The 23,341-nt window shown below is 34.7% G+C and overlaps 1 pseudogene across 1 annotated transcript in view; it reads left to right on the top strand.

The window, feature by feature from the left end:
• The first annotated feature begins 475 nt into the window (after nucleotides 1-475).
• LOC308648269 (60 kDa heat shock protein, mitochondrial-like) overlaps nucleotides 476-23,341 on the top strand; it is a 34,161-nt pseudogene continuing 11,295 nt past the window's right edge. The window contains exons 1-3 of the transcript in view: nucleotides 476-503; nucleotides 1,118-1,254; nucleotides 2,160-2,333. The product of the transcript in view is annotated as a 60 kDa heat shock protein, mitochondrial-like (transcript). The remainder of the gene's footprint in view (nucleotides 504-1,117; nucleotides 1,255-2,159; nucleotides 2,334-23,341) is intronic.

The following is a 23,341-nucleotide window of genomic DNA, read 5'->3' as shown; positions in this document are numbered from 1 at the left end:
TGGTGAGGCACAATATATAAAGTAAAGAATAATAAATGCTGTAACTATAAGGTGATGCTAATGTTAGGCCTTATTTATGATTCCTGATTCAATGATTCTTGCTGCTCAGATATTTACAAAATGATTTTTCATATAATTAATTTGATAGCATGAATACATTATACTTACTCTTTATACTGAAAAAAGGTTCTACAAATGAAATGTGAACAGTTTTGGGGAAGGTTGGGAATAAATCAAATGAATTTATTTAAACACAGCAAGTAATGAAATTTCTAATAAAATCATAAAATGTCTACATTGGGAAGCAATAGTAAGTCCTAGAAATAAGATCAAAACTTGCACATTGAAATCTGATTATGTGTACTCAGACAAGGTTAGCTGAGTCCATAAAGGACAATAAAACCTTATCATGAAAAAAAATGTTACTGTAAGCATATCATATTAGTGAAAATAATGTTCAATAAACTAATACAGCATGACACAATCAGAAGAATCAATCAAAAGTATGAAAGTTAATTCCACCATCTTTATATAAACATAAGTATATTTAATGACGAGGACCATACACTTTGAAGGTAGAATTTAAACATTGTCATGGGCTTTAGTCTTTCATCATGAGAGATAGGAGCTTTTAGAAGAAGATTACAAAAGGAAATAATTTAGGTCAAAACAGGTTTTTAAATAGCTTCAAATACCCATTGTTTAAGTATTACATCCATGTACAGTGTCATCTGTCACTCTTTCGTAGATTATTCCCCTCATCCTGACAATCTAACAAGACTTTGTTTTTATCATCAAAAAGCTTTGTCAAATGTGCTAAAAAATATATACTATCTAAATTGAATATAGCAAGTAATGATGTCAGTAATTTTATTTCTGCCCCAAATGTTTCTTTTTTGCTCCTTTCTCAATTTTGTAACTTTTCAGATTGCTTCACCAACTTTTTAAGCTCGAGGTCAGTAGGCTGAAATGCTCAGAGACAGTTAACTTATAACTCAAAGCCTGAAGACTATATCATACTCTCTCAGAGGGATCAAACATCTTTAAAAACACAGCTGAAGGGCAGAGGGGGGGGGGGGGAAATGGGTCAACATTTTTGTGTTTGTGCTATTTTCAGTGGAAATATCCCTTTTACCAAAAACCTCTGAACAGCAGTTAGCTATCAGTTCTGTAGGAGTCATCACATGGCTAAGAGCAAAAGACAAAGCTCATGGTGGAGCAGAGGAAGCTGTGTGTGCTGGTGTTAGTGAGATGGTAGGCTTTGGACTCTGAAGGGCACCCTTGGGACAACAAGCCCCTCTATTCTCCTCAAGCTCTGCATTCCTTCCTTGAAGAATTCATCCCACGCATCCCAACACATGAAATCTTTTCTCTACATCTTTTGTTCTTTTTTTCAGATTTTTGTTGAACTATAATATAAAGAACTTATAAGTAAATTTGTAAGTACAAGTTATAAATCAATTGCTCAGTCTTCACAAAAGGAACAGAACTTTGTAACCAGCATCTGGATGAAAAACAGAATATTCAAACACCCCAGAAAAAAGAAATAATATGTTGAAAGGAACATTTTTATAAAAGAAGCATGGGTATGTTAATTACAATAGAGAGGAGAAAGGTAGTACCTTTCCCAGGTATATGTGTGTAATGACTCTATGATACACCATTTCCCAAAGTAGGATTATGGATGTCTTCCTAAGGCATGTTTTTGCAATTGTTAAAAAGCTATTGTAATAATAATAATTTTGTAACACATTTAACTAAGGCTAGTCTAATAGTTTTATCACCTAAAAGATTTGTACAAACTCAGACTCTAGGGTCTACTACCAGATGATGCTCAAGTCAGAAAAGGAATGAGGAAAATATTTCATTTCTCTTCTGGACATAGATGGACATATATGTTCTGAAGAAAACTCAGTTGGGTTAACACATGGCCTCTTTCCAACTTTTCTATTTTTTCCTCCATGGAGGGTGTCACTGATTGATAAAGTTTGGACAAATGAAGTACTAATAGGAACTCTGCCCTTGTCTTAGAAGCAAGTAGAACTGGTTTTGTGAATGTGCCACACAAAACCTATCACTGAGAAGAGGCCACCTTGATGTAATGCACTGCTGTGGTTGTCTTGGAATTTCTTAATAATTTTCTTTGAAATTGTGTTCAGAACATGCAGTCTGGTGGGAAAATGGAGCATGTGAGCGGAGGAGATAAACACAGTTTGCATTCCCGTTATTGTTGCTGTCCTGTCAGCCTATACTATTCACAGTACCCCATGAGCACAAGGCTCCTGTGGACCCTCCATGCACAAGAGTCCAGCGTGATTCAAAGTGAGATCAAGGTACGCCTGTTAACATCTTGCACTGAAAAGGAGAGATGCTGACCACCTCCAGGGGCCAGTTTTCCTTGACAACCAGAGCTTCCTTTGAATGCAGAAAGAAGACATTCAAAAAAAAAAAAAAGGCAAAACTGAAGAAGCCTTTTATATCCTTTATTGTTCATATTACCTGTCTGTATTAGGCAACCACTGCACTAAAATGATGATACAGAAGCAAGGGAGAAAATAAAGTAACCCTAAGATTGTGTTTCTCTTAATGATTCCTTATTCATCAGTAAGCCAAACGCAGAGCGTGGTAGAGTGTGAACCTATGAAAAAGCAAAATAAAACCACTAAATTAGCTTTAGGCATCATTTACACAGTTGTAGTACAAACAGATTATATATGTATGTAGGAGTTGTGCAATTTCGATAGTTTTTATGACTGAATTAAATTCTCTTTTCACTAATAATTGCATTTATAATATAAAAATAATTGTCAAATTTAGGTTAATAATTTAAAATTTTACTTTTTAACTAGAATGGCATTAAATGACAAAAATTACTATAACTGAGAAAAAAAAAGATCATGCAAAAAAAGGAAAAAATATGTCTCAGGACCTGTAATGGTATTTTTCCATTTTTTTTTTTCTTTTTCTTTTTACCCAGCAACACTCAACTACTGAGCCACATCCCCACCCCTTGTTTTTGGATTTTATTTAGAGACAGGCTCACTGAGTTGCTTAGGGCCTCGCTAAATTGTGGAGGCTAGATTTGAATTTGTTATTCTCCTGCCTCAGCCTCTGGAGCCACTGGGATTATAGGCATATGCCCCAGCACCTAGCCATTTTTCCAACTTTTTAAACAAGCAACCATCCATTTTCATTTCACACAAGGCCTCCCATAGACTAGCTGACCCTGGAGGCAAGGATTCTGCTCTGCCCCTTCAAAGAGCGCATCCAACAGGGAAGCCTGCTATTATGACTAGGTGGGTAATTCTACTTCTTTTCCTGATTAAGCAAGCCATTTGATGTTGACACTGAGCTGTATTCTCCAACCTTGTTTTCCTAAGTAATAAACAAGGTGTTTGGGATGTGTTTGCTACTTTTTTATTGTATTTTTCCATTGGTTCTAAAATCAAGCTGGAAAGAACAATGCTATTTTTTGAGCCTTCACAGAGACTCTAACATCTGCATGTGGGAAGATCCACATCTGATGTATTAATTAATCTGATGTATCTGATTAATTCCCACCTCCAGAAATGATGGAATCTTCATAAAATTCATGGGTTGTACCACAGTCAATTTCCTTATGCTGAAATTATACTTTGTGAAAACCAGGTGAAGTTGTACTTGTGACTTGCTTGTTCATTCTTTTGCAACTTCCTATGAGTCTATAATTATTTAATAACAAAGTAAAGATAATAATAATTACAAATTTATTAATTTTATTTTAATGAAACTACTGCATGTTGGGTATTTGCCTGAACCAAATAGTATTTAACTTAATAATAACAGTTAATTGTTAGTACACTGAATTTGTGCCAAATGTTACATTAACACTGAATGTAGTATGAGTAATGCTTAAGTAGTGGGTGTCCGATGAAGATTTGAATAAATACATAAGTTAACAGGTAAATAAATTGCATTATTTCAAGCCACAAAAGCAGATAAGGCACTACTGTATTTTTATAGCCATTGAAAGGAACAAAATTACAAAATGTGTTTTATTTTATTGGCTGAAAAGAATTAGTAATACCACAGAATTCATAATAAGATTTGACTTGAACTGTTAGTTCAGTGCTAAGCTACTGTATTTATTTCCCAAAGTTCAAAAATAATTTTGATTAAATTGCAACCATCTTTCAGGAATATGAAATTCCAAATAAAGTCAATATTAGTAATTTCCTTTGGTTTATATTGAACAACACATTGACTCATGAAACCAAGTGTTTCAATAACCATTTCCATTTTAAATCAAGATAACGAACCAATCTCTGTGTTCAATAAAGGCCACTCCTCAAAAAATGGAATTTTGGAAAACTAATACCAAAGTTAATGGCCTGGTAATTGTTTTAAAACATAAGTCAGTGATGTGTGAATTTATTTGTTGACACATAAATAAAATATCAATTGTTATAGTACATGGTTACACTTTTGGAAAAATTAGATTATTAAAAGAGTTCAATTTTGATGTCAATATTTAGAGAAAAACATCCCTTAGTAAGTATAAGAATTCAGATTATGTAGTTGTACAATATGTTTTTAATTTTAGGTAACATTTGCCTTTATTACTAAAAATACATATTCTATCTATAATTTCAAGGTGTTCTACTATATTAAATCCTCACTCAACTCACAAATAGTTTTTTTAAAACTTGTGTTAGTCCATTTTTTCATTACTATAACAAAATATCTAAGGCTAGGTTACATTACAAAGAAAAGAAATTTATTTTGGCTCATGGCTCTGGAGATTCTGAAGATTCAAGATTCACAGAACACATCTGTTACTGGCCTTCTTGCTGCCAGATTCCTGAGGTGCTGCAGGGCAGCACAGAGCAAGAAGAGGGACCATGCATATGGGTGGTATATGTATATGACTGATGGCCTGACGACCCTTCTTCTCTCTCTCTCCCTCCTTTCCTCCCTTCTACTCTCTCTTCATCTTCTCATAAAGCCTCAGAATTTCAACCATGGAGGCTCTACCCTGATAACTTTATTTAATTGTAATACTTTTTCAAACACTCCACCTCTAATGCACACCATATATTGTTTTTACCCTCTTAATAGCTCATAATGGGGATTAAATTTCAGCACATGAACCATTAGAGGACACAAACCATATCCAAATCCAGCAGTACAGTAAACCGTATACCTTTTCTTCAAATGAGGCTTACTTTTGTTTCCATACTTCCATTATAATGGCTTGGCTCAATGCATTCATTCTATCCATGGTAACGTTCTCTCTTCTTTATATGTAACAAAATCACCCTATGTTTTAAATTTATCCTAGCAATAAAAACTCATAGGTATGATCACCTGTGTGCAAGGAGTTGTGACAAACTGCTACTTACAACAATTTGGTGGATACTCTTATCAACTTTACAACTGAGGAGACTCAGTGTTTGAAAAAGGTAGGTAATACATTAGTCAGCTTTCCATTGCTTGACAAAATACCTCAGTTAGGTAACTTAAAGAAAGAAAAGTTTATTTTGACTCAAAGTTTCATAGATTTCAGTCCATGGGTGGATTGTACTATTGTTTCAGGGCCTGTGGCAAGGCAGAAAATCATGATAGGAAGCCTGTGGTAGAGCAAAGCTGCACATCTCAGGGTAGATGTGAAGCAAAAGAGAAAGACGTGGAGAGTCCAGTGACTTAACTTGCACTAAGCCCTATTTCCTATAGGTTTCATCACAGGCTGATGACCAAGGCTTTATCATATGGACCTTTGGGAGATAAATTTAAGATCCAAATTACAGTTAAGCGGCTAGCCTACAATGCTACATAGTTCAAACCCAAAACATTCTATGTAAGAAATCTGAGTATTCAGTTGCGGAATATATGTGGCTACATGGGAAGGGAGAGGGGGACAGTCATTCTCACCAAGGTGCTAGGCATGTGAGTGAGACCAACTGTTTTTTTTCAAGATCAGGTGCTAACCAAGCCAGCAATTAATCATAGTCAATGTCACATGGAGATGAATAATTTTTTAGTTGAGCCATAAAATGGCTCCATAAAATGACACCCATAAAATGACAAGATCTAAGAAAACATAAGCCCCAAGAGAGTTCACTGTCCAGCCAACCCTACCAATTGATATGCTAGATGATAGAGGCTTACCTTCTTCCTTCTTTAATTTACTCATTTCATTAAGAATGGAAAATTAGAAAATTATCTGCAAGTTTGACAAATAAATCACCTTATTTTTCAGTATATTAAATCTTGTCTCTTTTCTGGAATTCTATTTTAGTTGTAGTATAAAGTATGTCATTCTTTATTTAAAGATTTAATTATTCTTTCATTGAAGTTTTCAAAGCTAAGAGAGTGAAAACTCTTTTGAAGTATCCTTAAAATATACTTTGAAAATAATGTATGTTCTTCTATACTTTGGAGTCCTAACATCAATTTGATTTCCCACATAGATTGCTAAAATGGTGCTATCCAGAGTACTAAACACAATCATTTTTACAACTCCCAAAGGTAAATTCCCAGCACAAAAGTCAAATTTTGAAAGCAATTTAGAAGTTAAATTGAAAAGCCAGCAATATGTCAAACTAGGTCCCCTTATTTATTTTTACTTTCTCTTCTTTGATTATGTTTATTTTTGCCTTTCTTTTCCCTTAAGGAAATATCTGTATTACTCAGTTTTTTAAATGATAGCTTCTCTAATTAGTGCAGACAATGATTTTTAAATAAGAAGTTAAGAAAGATTACTTAGTATGGCAAAGGCATTCATGTGTAAAAGTTCAGAGTATGCAGATGATTTTATCATTAATGGATCGCTTGATGCTTATATGAAAGTAACAGGCAGGTACCAAATTATCCTTATTTCCTTCTATCATGGAGCCTGAAATAATGGCTATCTGGACTTAATCTTTCAATTACTTGAGGCCATTTAAGCACCAGTTATCCCCAACTATAATTTAAAATAATCATTTTTTTTCTGGTAACACAAATACTTAATTTCTCCAAACCCTTCTGATGAAATGGATGGTTTAAGTGTTGAGAGGCATTCTTTACTTGGTTTGAGAAATAGGGTAGAGAGTGAATCCGCAGTTACCTGTTTTGGTTATTTTCTGGGAAAAGTTCCTTTATCACCAGGAATATTGATCTGTATCTTAAATTTTACACAAGTGAGGGAAGAAATATCCCCAAGATCTGTTTGATATTCCACACTGAAATATTAGAGATCACCTAAATCACTATTTCTGACAAGGCTGATGGGCAGCTGAGAACATGAACTTAAAAATCAAACTAACTTGTGTTGAAATCTCGGTCTTGTTATTCATTGTCTATAATTCTCAGCCTCAGTTCTCACACTTGTAAAATGATGAAAATGATAATTGAACCTATTTTCCACTTACTCTAAAAAAAAAAAAAAAAGAAAGAGAAGAAAACCTATTGGGCAACTCCTAGGTGGTAGACATTTTTCCATTGAAAACAGAGTGTGAGGGAAGCTGGTTTTCCATTTGTGCTGGCAGGGGCCTGTGCAGTCTGTCTGTAGGCCTCTGGGAAGGAAGCCCTTACAGTGTTGGCAGCTTATCACAGCAGGGATACCTACCTCTCCAAGGGTCGCAGCCAGCAAAGCTGGATTCTTCTCCACTGCTGTCAAGCATTGTGTTGCAGCCCTAAATGGCAGACTGTACCCTCCAGTGTCACAGCAGACCCCAGCAGCTCACCACTAACTTCTTTTTCAGGTCCTTGTCTCACAAATCCAAAGAATGAATTCATGGGACAATGAAAGGCGACAGTGAAGGGAGTAGGATGTTTTCAAGTGTGAAGAATAGAAACAGAACTCTTGCAGTGGCAAGAGGAGACCCGAGAGCAAGTTGCCACCTGAGTATGCTAGTCTATGGGTTTATATAGAGCTTGGGTCAATGTTATTGGTCCAAATTATGGTAATCAGGGTTTGGAAAAGTACTAGTGCTATTAGTTAACCCTTGAGTCTGAATTTCCATTCAGGTCTGGCCCCTTTCTGTTTTCTCTCCACTTGTGGTTAATCCCAGCTCTTCCCAGGAGATTGAAGTCACCAGATTGTAGATTCTGAGGGTTTCAGGGCTGTGTGCTGTATGGAACAGGTTTCCATACCAGGCCTGACCCAGGCAGTCACGGGCTGATAGGTCAGCACACCCTGACTTACCAGGATTCAAGCCCATACCATCACAATTGGTGGGCTCTTGCTTACCACCTGAGGTGCAGCCCACTACTCTGCAGCTTGGGGAGAACAGCTGGGCTTCTCCATATGCTAGAGATACAACAATGAATACAGAGAACAAAATACATGAAACATATTCTATTTTGAGGAAACAGACAACATATAGAGGTCAAGAATTGCTATGGAGAAAAATAAGCAGAAAAAATGTTTAGAGACATTTGGGAAAAGATATCATTGAAATTTTATTGAGAATGTGATATTTGAATAATGTCCGAAGGAGCTGAGATAGAGCACCATTAGACTTGTATACTATAAAATACAACAAACACAAAACCTTAGTTCCAGTTCAAAAGACGAGTACATGGGAAGATTGAGAGGTAGCATGTATGAGTGCTCCATTATCGAATGCTTGCCCCCAGGTGTATAGTGATAGAGGCCTGGGAGATTTATATGTTCTTCTGCTGTCAAGTAGAGTCCAGTAAATTTTGTTTTTCGAAAATAAGTGTCATAAAATTTCAACAAATTGAATTTAATGATCTAATTGACTATTATTGATTAATCATTGGGCAGCATCCTATCTATTAAAAGGAAAAGCACATCCATGAAGGGCTAGTTTTATAGACAAAAAAGGCTAATGAAAGCAGAAATAAGAAACGAGAAAAAGATTAATTCTTTCAAAGCTATTTTCTATGTTAGCTTATGGTTACTGTAACAGAATATCTGAGATAATTGACTTAAAAAGAAGAAATATTTATTTTGGCTCATAATTTTAAAGGTTTCAGTCCCTGGCCCACGGTTGCTGTACTTTGGGACTTTTGTTGCGGTAGCACAGAATGGCAAGGAGCATATTGTAGAGCAAAACTGTTTTACTTCATGGCCTTAAACCAAAAAAATAAAATAAAATAAAATAAGAAAAGGAAGGGATTGAGTCCCAATACCCCATTCAAGGGTATCTCTACAGTGACCAGACCTATCAGTAGGCTCTACTTCTTAAGTTTCCAGTAGTGCTGCAGGCTGGTGACTGTCTCTAACATATGGACCTCTGGGGAACAGTCCCAAACCACAACAATTTCCTAATATAAAAAGTAAAGGGGACATTATTATCATGCCTCCTTGGCTGGTCTCTTTAATTGGCTTCTGTTCATCTTCTACTTTTAAGAAATTTTCCCTGTTTCCAAGTTCTGTTTGATTATGTGTCAGGCACCTAGAATAAGTGGCTCTATCCAGGTTTGGCCTGGTCTTTTGTGTCCAATTATATAGGAGCTTAATCTGAAACAACAGTCTCCCATAAATTTTCATTACCATAAATAAAAGCCACAAATAATGTATGGCTTTTATGAAAAAAAAATAGAGAAACCTCAGCAATAATACATTGAAGGGGAATGAAGGATTGTATTTCATTACATTGCATATATGTTTCAACACGGCTAAAATTGGGATTCAGCTAAAAATGAATGTGTTGGGAAATTTTATGTTTTGTTAGTAACATTTTTCTTAGTTTTACAAAAAATATCAATGCATCTTACATTGGGACTAATTTATGGCATCATAGATTCAATGAAATATTCAAGCCGTGAGAACAACTTGCAAAAAGAATCAAGATAAAACATTTAGAAGCATCTGCATCCTTTGTAGAATCATAGGATTTCTCAGTTTCTAGGAACAAAAAGAAAAAAAAAACAATAAAACAACAACAACAAAAAGATAAGGAAAAGGGTAGAAGAGGCTGAATTTAAACATCATCATCATCATCATCTTCATCATCATGAGGTAAGAGATACCAAGAGGGAAAGAAGTGGAATGGAGCAAAATGGTCACAAGAAAAACCGTTCATTCTAGAAGTTGGAGACTTCCCTGGAGTTGTGCAGAAGAAGCTCACTTCCTCCTCAAGTTCATCAGGAAGGTGCATAGAGTTGGCCCTGATGACAAGAAGGTGCCAGAGTTGATGAAATGCAGCAGAAGCATCCTGATGGGCAATCCTGAGGGAAAACAGCCCAGAGCGCCAGTGAAACATCAAGCAGAAAGGAAATCATCCTGCTTTGTGGACAATACAAACTTATAGCACAAAATAGTTTTCCATTTCCCCAAAACACACAAAAAGGGTTTGGGGAAATTAGGAGCCATGAGCATTTGATGGCAAAGTGAAGAAACTAAAACCAGGTTACTGATAAACACAAATCAGAATAAACTCTGGCTTTCTTCTATATGAGTAAATTTGTAAAATTAGAGCAACAGTGAATACCAAAGTTTAGAGAAAAATATATTCTTCTAAGAATTTCACACTCATACAAAATGTGTTTTCCAGTTTGAAGTTAAGACCTCTCCTCTGAATTTGGTGGTATTGTACTGAGTGTCCTGTTATCCTAGGGAAAGCCAATCCTGTTTGCAGACAACTGCATTCAAGGAATTTGCCAGAACATAACCTTGAGCTTGCTTCCATGCAAGAAATTTCAAAACTTTGTGAGAATATTTATGGAGGACTTTCTGTAAAATGTACTACCTTCCCAATTCTTAGCCAAATTTTCTTCAAACTCTGTTCATGTGAAGATAAATATCCCCAAAATTAGCCATAGAGAAATACACAAAAAAATATTGGTGATAAAATGTCAGAGACAAGCTGAGCTCAACTACATGACACAGAATTCTCCTCTATAGGACAAACTAATCTGCTTTTTTAAATTTCCAAGAGTATGCAGGATTCAAAGTTATTCTTTCCACTGCAACACCAAAGCATACAAATTTACTTATCATTATTTCATATGAAACCAATATTCCACAGACCATGCTTTGGGAAACATCTTTTGAGATACTTTTAAAATTCACTCTTATAAATGCTGTATTTGTTCTGATCTGTACATACAGCACCCAAAGTTGTTGTAAGAAATTTACCTTTGTCATATCAATTATATTGCATGGTAATATTGTCCTTTATGAACCAACAGAAGAAATATTTCACTTGTCTCATTACCAAAAGTAATGGTGTTTTTCCTAAGAGATAAATTTGTGTTTTTGTTTTGGTTCCTGGCAACCTCATAACTTACTGTTTTACTTTTCATTCTGGCTGCTAAAAACTTCAGAGATAAAAATGATGAACTCCTCTGGGGTATATGAAGGGTAAAATGCAAACAAGAAACATAACAATGATGGGACATGACGTAGATCAAGCCTTCATATTGGACTTTACCTTCTAAGTCATTCTCAAGTGGCATGAAAAAGCCTTAGAAGCTATTTTTTAAAGGAATTTTATGAGAATTGGTGTGCAAGTGATACTGGTCTGGACCCAGATGACAATTGGTGACACATGGCAGGAGCAAGCATTTTCTTCTCAATATTGCTTCAACACAGTGAAGTAGGACTACAGTCACTGTTTGGCACAGTGGAGTTTTGCAGTTTGAGGATGCTAGGTGTTATTCTAGAGAAAGACAAATTCTTTCCAGAGTACAGTAGTAGCTGGATAGGAGAGCAACAATTGAGCTGCAGCCTAGTGAAGGAGCATTGGTGTCCGTATCTTCATCCTGAAGACTGAGATACATGGAACCATTAGGAACAGCTAAGGTGACATTTTCAACTGTGGTCTTGCACTGATGATGGTGAGGATTAAAAACGGTGTGGGATCTAGTTGCAAGTGCCAATATTAGTGTATCTGTGCTCTTGGCACAGTGAGGCTTTGCATAAATATAGCTCTTGGTTTGCCAGTTGTCATAGTAGCTCTAATTTTTAACTTTTGCTTACTTCAACTTTACATATTCCTTTCATTTCCTTCTTTGGTGCTGAGGCTCAACCCAGGGCCTTGTGTATGCTAGACCAGTGCACTTTCACTGAGCTATATCTCAAACCCTTACTTATCCTTCAACATTGAATATTTTATGTTATGATATTTCATACCTTTTCTTCAGCCACATAAAATAATTTCTTATAATAAGAAATAAGAAGTTGTTAAATAAATAATTAATATAAAATGTTTAAAGCAGATAGAAGTCCAATAATCAAGAAGTATATGATGCAAAGAGAAGTTTTGTGGTAGACCACTTAATGACCCTCCTCCCCACAAATATGTTCATCTCCTAATCAACAGTACCTGTGAATATGTTAAGTTATGTAGCAACAAGAATTCAACAGATGCAATTAAGGATCCTAAAATATGGCAATTATCCTGGACTTATCAGATGGGCACAATGAAATCAAAACAGCGCTTTTAAAATAGAAAGTGGAGACAAAAGAGTCAGAAAAGGAAATTTGACCATAGAAACAGAAATCAGGGTGACAGAGCTACAAGCCAAGTAATGCTGACAATTACTAACAGCAGGAATAAGCAGGGGCAGATTATTCCCCAGCACATCCAGTAGAAATGCATCTCTGCAGAAATCTGGACTTCATCCCTCTAAGAGCCATTTTGGACTTCTGACTTCCAGAACTATAAGATAATAGACATTGTTATATACTACTAAACTTATGGTAGTTTGTCAGCACAGCAATAGGAATTCAGTACAAAATTTTAATGAGATATACTTTATTCCTTTGTTTTATACAGATAGTGAAAATTCCTTATGAAAGCTTAGTGAAAATGGAACTTCTATGAACCACTTGCAGAATATATACTGGGATGTTCCTGGAAGGTAAGCATCATGGACCAAGGTCTAAGTCCTTAAAATAATTTTAACATTTTTTTAAACATTTTTAGATTTATGGACCTTTATTTTATTCATTTATTTGTATGTGGTGCTGAGAACCGAACCCAGTGCCTCACACATGCTAGGCAAGCGCTCTACCACTGAGCCATAGACTCAGCCTCTAACATTTTTAAAAATATATTAGTGTTCTTTCTTTCTTAGAAAGGAGAGACAGAGAGAGAGAGAGAGAGAGAGAGAGAGAGAGAGAGAGAGAGAGAGAGAGAGAGAGAATCTTTTTTGTAGATGGACACAACACAATGCCTTTATTTTTATGTGGTGCTGAGAATCGAACCCCGGTCCCGCTCGTGCTAGGCGAGTGCTCTACCGCTGAGCCACGATCCCAGCCCAGCCCCTAACATTTTGACTTAGAAACAAAACTTTAGGAATTTATGATAAAGAAGTAATTAGATATTCGTATTATTATAGTTTAAATGTGGTGTCCCCCAAAATCTCACATATGAGACAATGCAAGAAGGTTTGGAGGAAAAATGATTGGGTTAAACTTAACCTAATCAGTGAATTAATCCCTGATGGGTTTAACTCAGTGGTAACTGTAGGCAGGTGTGGTGTGGCTGGAGGAAGTGGTTCATTGTGAGTGTGGCTATGGGGTATATATTCTGTATCTGGAGAATGGAGTCTCTATTTCTGTTCTCTGATAATTATGTGAGCTGCTTCCTTTTGCCAGGCTCTTTTGCCATCATATTCTACCTCACCTCTAGTCCCAAGAAATGGTGCCTGCAGTCTATGGACAGAGACCTCCGAAACCACGAGCCCTCAAATAAACTTTCCTCCTCTACAATAATTCTGGTTGTGATTTTTAGTCATAGCAGTGAAAAGGCTAACTAAAACATGTATAAATATTTTTTTCACAGCAACATGCCCCCAAGTACTTGTATCCTGAAATTAGAACCAACTTAAAGATTCAATAAGGCATGGGTTTGGGGGAAAAGGTACACTCATACACTGCTGTTGGGACTGCAAATTAGTGCAGCCAATATGGAAAGCAGTATAGAGATTTCTTGGAAAATAGGGAATGGAACCACCATTTGACCCAGCTATCCCTCTCCTTGGTCTGTACCTAAAGGACTTAAAAACAGCATATTACAGGGACACAGCCACATCAATGTTTAGAGCAGCACAATTCACAGTAGCTTAACTGTTGAGCTAACCTAGATGCCCTTCAATAGATGAATGGATAAAAAAATGTGGCATATATACACAATGGAATTTTACTCAGCAAGAGAATAAAATCATGGCATTTGCAAATAAATGGGTGGAGTTAGAGAAGATAATGCTAAGTGAAATTAGCTAATCCCAAAAAATGTAATACTGAATGTTTTTTCTTATATAAGGAGGCTAATTCATAGTGGGATAGGGAGAGGGAACATGGAAGGAATAGGTGAACTCTAGATAGGGCAGAGGGGTTGGAGGGGAAGGGAGGGGGCATTGGGTTAGAAATGATGGTGGAATGTGATGGCTATTATTATCCAAAGTACATGTATGAAGACACAAATTGGTGTGAATATACTTTGTATACAACCAGTGATATGAAAAATTGTGCTTTATATGTGTGATAAGAATTGTAATACATTCTGCAGTCATATATAAATAAAATAAATAAATAAAAATTTTTAAAAAGCTAAGATCCAAATTTTAAAAAAAAGATCCAATAATATGAAACAATGTAGACAAACTTTTTACCCATGCAAAAAATATATACAGTTGTCATTTCCTATGATGCCAAGGGGGAAAAAAACAGGTAACAAAATTCTTGCACATTATTACTCAAATGTGTATAATGATAAGCAAACATGTATGCATTATGAACCAAAATAACCAATTATTTTTTAATAATCAGGTATGCTTCACTCTGTAATAAATTACCTGAATTTAGTGGATTGAAAATGCAACCATTCATTAGCTAATGATTATGTGTTTTGGCAATTTGAATATTGAGATAGGCAGTTCTTCCCTTGGTCTTTCCTGTATTCACACATGTGGCTAGAACCAGTGAATTTCACCAGGGATGGAATGACCTAAGATAGCATCTTTCTTGTCACTGTTGGTTGGAAGCTACTAACTAGGATGCCTTTGGATTATATTGATAATGTATATTATGTATTTTCTTAATGTAAAACATCTTTCTAACTTTAAAAATAAACTAATTTATTGGTTTAATATTTAATATTAAGTCAGGTGACAGGAGTTATGAATCATGATTTCGGGGTTGGCACACATCACTTTTATGACCTTAAGTTCTTTCCCTTAACATTCCAGAAATGTTATTTTATCATCTAAAGAACAAGGGTATTATACCAGATGATTAGCCACTAATTTGTGATTCTTAGATTTTGAGTTTCTTAGGTACCTAGAGTATTTATGCTGCACACCCTTCTGAAGGAAGCTGTCATCATTTTAATATTCTTATTTAAATCCTAACAATATTTCCTATCAGTTGCTTTGCAATTCTCCATTGCTGCTTTTATGTTTCTTCTAGTAGATTATATTCAGGATGTTTTCATTGCTTTATTGCTATCCATTCTTTTATTTATCCACATTCATTCAGGAAGGGTCAGCTATGTGCCAAGTGATATATGGGGAAGATATGTTTAGGTTACTATATACTATTTGGGAAAATTAATCAATGTATGCATAACAGAGGAAACTTCTATTGCAAAGTGAGCTAGATCTATGGGAAAATAAACCTTTTTCCCTGTTATCAAATGCATAATCACACATAAATAAGAAACTAAGCACTATAAAATTCCCTTGAAGATCTGTATTTGCTACTCAAATAGGTAGGTACATTTCTTTCCACTTTTCAGGACAAAAAAAATGTGTTATTATTATGTGATAAATGGAAATTTGAAATCAGTTTAATTGAAAGTTATTTAAAATTAACTGAACAAAATAGAATTGTGGACAAATGTGGCAAAGATAGTTTTTATTAAATTAGATCGGAAAAAATAAATGCTAGGAGGTAAAATAACTTTAATAGATATACAATTATAGTATATGAAACAAACATATCTCAGACTAAAATGAAAGTAAAACCTTCTTTTCTCTCTCAATTTGATGGAATGATCTGCATACTTAGTCTAAGCAGTTTCATGAAAAGTCACAAAGAGAATATTCAGAAAGAGAAAATATAAAGAAAATAACACAAATCCATTCTTGAAATTACAGACACTTCATTGTAATTCCCAAAATATTATTAAATTATATGTGTTAATTATGTTTTCTTATAATTTTACAAACATTTATAGATAATCAAACATATAATCAATAACATATTCATAAAAAGTTTAATTAAAATCAGCTTCAATGTTTCATGCTATTGAGATCATAACTCTCTATTATTACTATTTTCACACAAAAAAATTAGCTTTCAATGAAACTTAGCAGTCAAAATGTTTGCTTGGGAGGAGAAGAATACTTTTCTCTCTTATAGACACACATATTGAGTCTGTTTTACTCATAAGCTTTTGTTCCTATTTCCTGTAAAGAATTTAAAAGTTTCCTGAATTCACTTTGCAAATGAAACAAGGATCATTTTCTTACTGAAATCCCTCAATCTGTCTCAAAAAGAAATAAACTTTACCACAATTTCTGCAATCATTTCATGGATGTAATTTTCTTGAAATGAAAAACCAAAATACTCCGACAGTACAGAAAACAAATACTGATCTAATTATTAAATATTGAGTGAAGCTGGACCTGGTGGCACATACTGGTATTCCCAGTGGCTCAGAAGGCTGAGGCAGGAGGATCTTGAATTCAAAGCCATCCTCGGTAACTTAGGGAGAAAGCCCTGAATAACTCAAGAAGACCCTGTTTCTAAATAAACTACAAAAAGGGTGGGAGAGGGAAGGGATGTGGCTGAGTGGTTTAGGGTCCCTGGGTTTGATTTCCAGTACTAAAAACAACAACAAAAAAGATTGAGTGGCGTTTGACTTTTCAGGGGAGTATAGTACAAGAGATATAGGTTCAGCTTATAAATAAACAAAACAAAATAGTTGCATAATGTGTCAAACACAAAGTAAAAGAGATAAAAATTTTAAGAGCAGGGCATTTTTTCTAACAACTAAACAAACAATTTTTAAAAAAGAAGACATTAAACCAAGTTTCATAAAAAAATGAATGAGCTTGAGAGAACTTTTCTCTCTAAAATTTTCAAGAAGGACCTCATGGGCCCTGTATACGGGAGAGGTACAACTGGATTTAAGGATCAGATTGGATGGAAAACTGAAGGCAGGAGTCACAAAGGACTACATGAAAGGTAGTATAGTTGGTAAGATAAACAGGAAGGGAATAAATCCAATCTGAAAAATAGATTTTCTAAAATTTAAAGTAGATTCTCTTCAAGTTCACCAATTTAGTTGGTTGATGGGTTTTAATATTTAACAACATGTTGCTAAAAAAAATAAAATGAAGTATAAAAGAAAAAAACAAAAGCTAGTGTTTGTTATATTTTTTAATTTTTATGTAGCCACGTAAAACATTATGAATATTTCACTAATCCTAATTAATTACAAAGCAAAATTTCTATTTTTTTTCACTAATCTTATCTTTACTTTGGAATTCTGATAAGTAGATAACTGAATAAATAAATGTATTAATACCTAAGAACAAACCCTAGTATGTATCTATAATTGTTTTATTATTCCTAGTCTTTAAATGGAGAAGCTATCACATAATTTGATTCCCAGAATCATGATCCCCTAGATGATTTTCTCTATTCCATTTGAGGCAAACAGTATATTTTATTCAGTCTTTTGCACATACTTAACAGCTGTTGGTTGAAATGCTCTATGTAAGCACGTAGTGCTTAATTGACAATTCACTTTTTAATTGCCATTAAATATCAATTTTTCTTCTAGTATTTTTCCTTCTAGTACAATGGTTTGCTTAAATCTTCTGACTGTAAGACTGAGAGTTAGTTGTCCTCCTTCTCTTCCCATGGCTGCTGCCTCTTACAAGTTTCTCACCAGCTGTGGTCTGATCAATCCCTGATTTCTAGCTGGGCTTCCCACCTGAATTTTCCTTCCTTGTTCACCAATAAACACCCCAGTCTCTCCTTAAACTCTCAAGTAATGTTTCAAGTCATATACTTTCTTATACTAGTGACTATCTAATAAGAATTAGTTTATATATTTACAAAATGCAAAACCTTTAGTTATACTTTGAAAGTCTTTTACATTCCTTAGCACATGTCTCCCTCAAATTAATTTTCACAGCTTCTCCACTTACTTACCATTCTTTGATAAGGTTTATAACTTTCTTGTCTCATACCTCCATTGGCATTTGTGCCTTTATTCATTTCTTTTTTTGAAAACCTGCCTCAAAATCCTTTAATGTGTCTTCTGTTGTCTTTTCTACATAACCATATAGTATTTTCATTGAGATCTAAATCAAGTTTTTATTACTCAAGCTCACAATCATTTTTTCTAGATATCTGGATGCTGAATACTGAATTTCACACAATTTGGCACTTCACAATTTTCTGATTTGGTAAGTGAACACCACCAAAATTCACTCTATTTTTTTATTGATTTTTAAAAAATAAATGACAGCAGAATGCATTACAATTCTTATTACATATATACAACACAACTTTTCATATCTCTGGTTGTATACAAAGTATGTTGACACCAATTTGTGTCTTCATACATATACTTTGGATAATAATGTCCATCACATTCCACTGTCCTTGCTAATCTCCTACCGCCTCCATTTTCCTCCCACTCCTTGGCCCTGTCTAGAATTCATCTATTCCTCTCATGCTCTCCATCCCTACTCGACTATGAGTAAGCCTCCTTATATCAGAGAACACATTTGACATTTGTTTTGGGGGTATTGGCTAGCTTCACTTAGCATCATCTTCTCCAATGCCATCCATTTACCTGAAAATGCCATGATTTTGTTCTTTTTTATTGCTGAGTAAAATCCATTGTGTATACATGCCACATTTTTTTTATCCATTCATCCACTGAAGGGCATCTAAGTTGGCTCCACAGTTTAGCTATTGTGAATTGTGCTGCTCCAAACATTAATGTGTGTCCCTGTACTATGCTTTTTTAAGTCCTGTGGGTATAAACTGAGGAGAGGGACAGTGGGTCAAATAGTGGTTCCATTCTCAGATTTCCAAGGAATCTTCACTGATTTACATATTGACTACACCAATTTGCAGTCCCACCAGCAATGTATGAGTGTACCTCTTTTCCCCCATATCCTTGCCAACACTTTTGTTGTTTGTCTTCATAATAGTTGCCATTCTAACTGGAGTAAGATGAAATCTTAGAGTAGTTCTGATTTACATTTCTCTAATTGCTATAGATGATGAACATTTTTTCATACATTTTTGATTGGTTGTATATTCAGGTCCTTGACCCATTTTTTGATTGGGTTATTTGGTTTTTTGGTGCTTAGCTTTTTGAGTTCTTTATATATCCTAGAGATTAGTGCTCTATCTGATGTGTGAGGGGTAAAAATTTGCTCCCAGGATGTAGGCTCTCTGTTAACCTCACAGATTGTTTCTTTTTCTGAGAAGAAACTTTTTAGTTTGATTCCATCCCATTTATTGATTCTTGGTTTTAATTCTTGCACTACAGGAGTCTTATTAGGGAAGAACTCACATGGACTGCAGAAGCAAGCAGGGGTTTCCATCCTTGTATCAAATAAAGTAGACTTCAAGCCAAAGTTAATAAAAAGGAATAAAGATGGAAATTATATACTGCTCAAGGGAACCATACACCAAAAAAGACATAATAATCATAAATATATATTCCCCAAACAATGATGCAGCTATGTTCATCAAAAATTCTTCTCAAGTTTAAGAGTCAAATTGACCACAACACAATAATCTTGGGTGACTTTAACATACCTCTCTCACCACAGGATAGATCTTCCAAACAAAAGTTGAATAAAGAAACTATAGAACTCAATAATACAATCAATAACTTAGACTTAATGGACATATATAGAATATTTCAAGCTGCATGAAGCAGATGCACTTTTTTTCTCAGCAGCACATTTCTCTAAAATAGACCATATAATATGTCATAAAGCAACTCTTAGCAAATACAAAAAAGTAGAGATACTACCATGCATTTTATCAGATCATAATGAAATGAAATTGGAAATCAATAACAAAATAAAAAACAAAAATTTCTCCATCACCTGGAGACTAAAAAATATGTTACTGAATGAACAATGGATTAAAGAAGACATCAAGGAGGAGATTTAAAAAAATCTTAGAGGTAAATAAGAACACAGACACAACATATCTAAATCTCTTTCTGGGACACTATGAAAGCATTACTAAGAGGAAAATTTATTGCATGGAGTCCATTCTTTAAAAGAAGAAAAAGTCAACAAATAAATGACTTCATACGACATCTCATAGAAGAATAAATCAACAGCAAAAGCCATAGAAGGCAAGAAATAATTAAAATTATAGCTAAAATCAATGAAATCAAAACAAAAGAAACAATTGAAAAAAATTGACAAAACAAAAAGTTGGTTCTTTGAAAAAATAAATAAAATTGACAGACCCTTAGCTACGCTAACGAAGAGAGGGAGAGAGAGAAAACTCAAATTACCAGCATACATGATGAAAAAGGTAATATCACAACAGACACTAAAGAAATACAGAGGATGATTAGAAATTGTTTTGAAAACTTATATTCCAATAAAATAGGAGATATTAAGGGCATCAAAAAATTTCTTAAGTCATATGATCTTCCCAGATTGAATCAGGAAGATATACACAATTTAAACAGACCGATATCAAGTGATGAAATAGAAGACACCATCAAAAGCTTACCACGAAAAGCCCAGGACTGCATGGATACATAGCTGAGTTCTACAAGACCTTTAAAGAAGAACTAATACCAATACTCTACAATTTATTTCAGGAAATAGAAAAAGAGGCAGCACTTCCAAACTCATTCTATGAAGTCAATATCACCCTGATCCCAAAACCAGGCGAAGACATCAAAGAAAGAAAACTTCAGACCAATATCTCTAATGAACACAGATGCAAAAATTCTCAATAAAATTTTGGCAAATTGAATCAAAAACATCAAAAAGATTGTGCACCATGATCAAGTAGGATTTATCCCAGGGATGCAAGGTTGGTTCAACTTAGGGAAATCAATAAATGTAATTCATCACATCAATACACTCAAAGATAAGAATCATATTATCATCTCAGTAGACACAGAAAAAGCATTTGACAAAATACAGCACTGCTTCACGTTCAAAACATTAGAAAAACTATGGGTAACAGGAACATATCTCAACATCATAAAGGCCATTTAAACTAAGCCTCAGGCCAACATCATTCTAAATGGAGAAAAATTAAAGACATCCCCTCTAAAAACTGGAACAAGACAAGGGTGCCTTCTTTTACCACTTCTATACAACATAGTTTCTTGGAACAGTGACCAGAGCAATTAGACAGAAGAAAGAAATTAAAGGGATACGCATAGGAAAAGAAGAACTCAAATTAGCACTATTTGTTGATGATATGATTCTATACCTAGAAGACCCAAAAAACTCCACCAGAAAACTTCTGGAAATAGTAAATGAATTCAGCAAAGTAGGAGGATATAAAATCTACACCCATAAAACAAAGGCATTTCTGTATGTCAGTGACAAATCCTCAGAAATGGAAATGAGAAAAACTACCCTATTTACAATAACCTCAAAAAAAAGATACTTGGGAATCAACTTAATGAACGAGGTGAAAGATACATTCAATGAAAACTACAGAACCCTAAAGAAAGAAATCAAAGAAGACCTTAGATCTACCTTGCTCTTGGATAGGCAGAATTAATATTATCAAAATGACCATACTTCCAAAAGCACTATAGAGATTTAATGCAATTCAAATAAAAATCCCAATGGCACTCCTCAAAGAAATAGAAAAAGCAATCATGAAATTCATCTGGAAAAATAAGATACCCAGAATAGCTAAAGCAATCCTTAGCAGAAAGAGTGAAGCAGGTGGCATCACTATACCAGACCTTAGACTATACTACAGAGCAAATAGTAACCAAAACAGCATGGTATTGGCACCAAAACAGACTGGTAGACCAATGGTGCAGAATAGAGGACACACAGACTAATCCATCAAATTGCAATTATCTTATATTAGACAAAGGTGCCAAAAACCTGCATTGGAGAAAAGATAGCATCTTCAACAAATGGTGCTGGGAAAACTGGGAATCCATATGCAACAAAATGAAATTAAACCCCTATCTCTCACCATGCACAAAACTCAACTCAAAGTGGATCAAAGACCTAGGAATTAAACCAGAGACTCTGTGTCTAATAGAAGAAAAAGTAGGGCCTAATCTTCATCATGTGGGATTAGGGCCCAACTTCCTTAATAAAATGCATTCTATTTTATTTGAAGTACATACATGTAAAAACTTATTTAAAATATGTGTGCTTTGTTCTTTATGAATGGTTCACCTGCACAGACTCATCAGGTCTACATAAAGAGACTGACTCTGTTACTTTGGAATACAGTCAAGTTCTCTCCTATTAAAGGGGATTCTCATATCATCCAACCTCTCCCTTAATCTCAGTGTCTCTGACATCTCCATGAAATGCATTGTTCTTTAGTAACCTCTTTTCACTAATACCCTGCATATTTCCCTGTATAAGTCATTTCCTCTGAAATATTCCTATAAACCAACAGCCTCTTCCCCTCCCTGTTCTTTATTATCTCCATTCTTGTCTTTATCTCTTCCTTTTATGTTTCCTTCCCTTTTTATCTCCTCCCATAACTTCACTCATTTCTTCTGGGTGAAAAGCTTGCATTTCTTCATCTTCTAAGTTTCACATGCATGTTTCCAATAGTTTCTTAAATATTTTCACCCAGGTCTTTCTTTTGCATTTCACTTAGATAAATACATATCTCAATTATTTTTCTTTTCCAAAAACATATTTCTTCTTTCTACTAGTATGACTAGCATTGTTTCAGTTATGTCAATTGGGCTTTCTACCTCTGCCTTTCCTCAGGTCTGGTGTCTTTTTAAGCACTATGTTTCTCTCCTCTTCACAGAACTTATCAAAGGAACCAAGATTTTTGATGTATTTGGAACAAAACTGCTGGAAACTATTTTACTTGAGTAATGTTTTAGAATTTATGGTAGACATTCCATTAAAATAAAGTACATTTTCTCAAGAAAGCAAGACAGAAATATTTTAACTACTTAGAAATACATCATTCCTATTCAGTTTTCGATTGCACAGTATGAAGTTGTATGATAAATTATTATAGATTTAATAGTTGGAAACTACATTTCTCAAAACACACATTTTTTGTGATTTCTCCTTTCATTTTAAATGGGAATAGTCTGAGTTTCATTTCCACAAATTTGCCTAATGAGTATGAGAACACAGAAGTCCACAAAGCAAGAAATAGTCTACAAAACAAAAAAAGTTGTAAAACACACCTTGAGTATTCTAGACCACT

The sequence above is a fragment of the Spermophilus citellus genome (assembly GCF_964194105.1).
Source record: "Spermophilus citellus genome assembly, chromosome: 4".
Taxonomy (NCBI): Eukaryota; Metazoa; Chordata; class Mammalia; order Rodentia; family Sciuridae; genus Spermophilus; species Spermophilus citellus.
This window is presented reverse-complemented; position numbering and strand designations above follow the sequence as displayed.